The sequence below is a fragment of the Orycteropus afer genome, unplaced genomic scaffold, assembly GCF_000298275.1.
Source record: "Orycteropus afer afer isolate SDZICR_OR568_19922 unplaced genomic scaffold, OryAfe1.0 scaffold00414, whole genome shotgun sequence".
In the NCBI taxonomy this organism is placed as follows: domain Eukaryota; kingdom Metazoa; phylum Chordata; class Mammalia; order Tubulidentata; family Orycteropodidae; genus Orycteropus; species Orycteropus afer.
Genome location: NW_006922001.1, coordinates 2401094 through 2402712, shown reverse-complemented (window position 1 = coordinate 2402712; position 1619 = coordinate 2401094).

Below are 1619 nucleotides of genomic sequence, written 5' to 3'. Positions count from 1 at the left end.
GTCCCCCTCGGGAGGGTAACAAGAGAAAGTGTTCAGTGCAGATCAGTGAGTAAGCACCAGCCCACCCGTGCTTACCTTGCTCCCAGAGACCCGGTCCCTCTCAGGAGGGTAACAAGGGAGCTGTCTGAGCACTAGTGACTGGGTTTTACCCCTTTCTCCTGCTCTTCCAGCCTGCTACTCAATGTTAGGTCTTCTGCATATCGAGAGTAGTTAATGAGTGTTTCTCCACTCTTGATAGCTTATTCTTCTTAATATAGTCTGTAAGGTTGTAGTAAGGAGAAGAGGATGTACAGAAGTGGGGTTAAAGAGAAGTTTTTATTCTGCGCTCCTGGGAGAGGATAATGGGTCTCCGAGAGGTGCCCGGGTGAGGTTCACAGGTCCCTGAGAGTGGCCAGAGAAGTCGCACTGCCCAGGTGAAAGAAAGGGTTTTTTATAGTGATTTTCTTCCTGGTTTTTAGAGGACCAAATTGAGAGCAGGGTATGTGTTACAGGAACCAATAAGGTTTAAGTACCCTATTAGCATGGGGGTAGGAAGCAAAGTTGAAGTACTTCATTAACATAGTGAGCAGGAAATGGTTGGGGGCTTTTGTAAGTAAGAGTCAGGTGCTGGGTCTTTTGTAAGCAAGGGTTATATGCTGGGGTTTGGTATGGACTCTGGTCAGGCGCCTCCTTGCTTGACTAGTTCTTATAATTCCCTCCAGCTCAATCATTCACCTGCCTGGCCAGCCATGTTTCTGCCTAACATTCCAACCTTTTTTGATAAAGGGTGAAGTTAACATTCTGGCTGCTTCCTGCTGAACGGGGTCGAAGTGGGGGTTAAAGCCTGGTGTTAGTGGAAATTGTGTTGGTTGGTAGGCAAGTGTACAGGTGTAGAAGTAGTTGGTTAACAGTAATTCTGGACATTTCTTTGAGCCGGTTTTGGAGGAATCTAAGGAGGCAAGGGGCGAAAAGAAAAAAGAGACTTATTAGTACAAGAGGTCTTATAAGGGGTAATTACCAGGCTGTTAGTGGTGATTGGAGCCATTCAAATGGTGAGGTTCCTGTTCGATGTCCATTACATAGTTCCTCACTCAGTCGAGTCAATGTATTGAGGTTTTGTTCCACCAGACCGAATTCGTTGATATAATAACAGCATTCTTCTTTAAGAAAGAGACAGGTTCCAACTTTTTCTGCTGTTAAGAGGTCTAGGGCTCTTCTGTTCTGTAAAGTAACTTGGGTGAAAGAGGTTAGTTGTCATTGGAGGGAGGCCAGGGAATCTGCAGTGGTTTCAAGTGCTAACTCCAGATCGGTTTGGAAATCTTGGGCTGATATTATACTATGACCCAAGGCTCCACCTGCTATTCCTCCTGCTGCAAAAGTGGAGGTTAAACTGAGGTCCACCATGATAGGTAGAAAAACAGCTCTTTTGGTTCTGGTTTCATGTAATAGCCAGGAAAATTTGGATTCCCCTTATAAAATGAGTTGGGGTGCTATTGTTACTGGAAAGCAGGAGCTTGGAGTGGTGGAGTTTAAACATTTAGTTATAGTTTTATTATACCAAAAGTAAGTGCTGGGTGCTGCAGAGGTATAGGTCACAATAAAGATGTTTTGTGAACAGAAACTGTGCCTTGGGGGGGGGG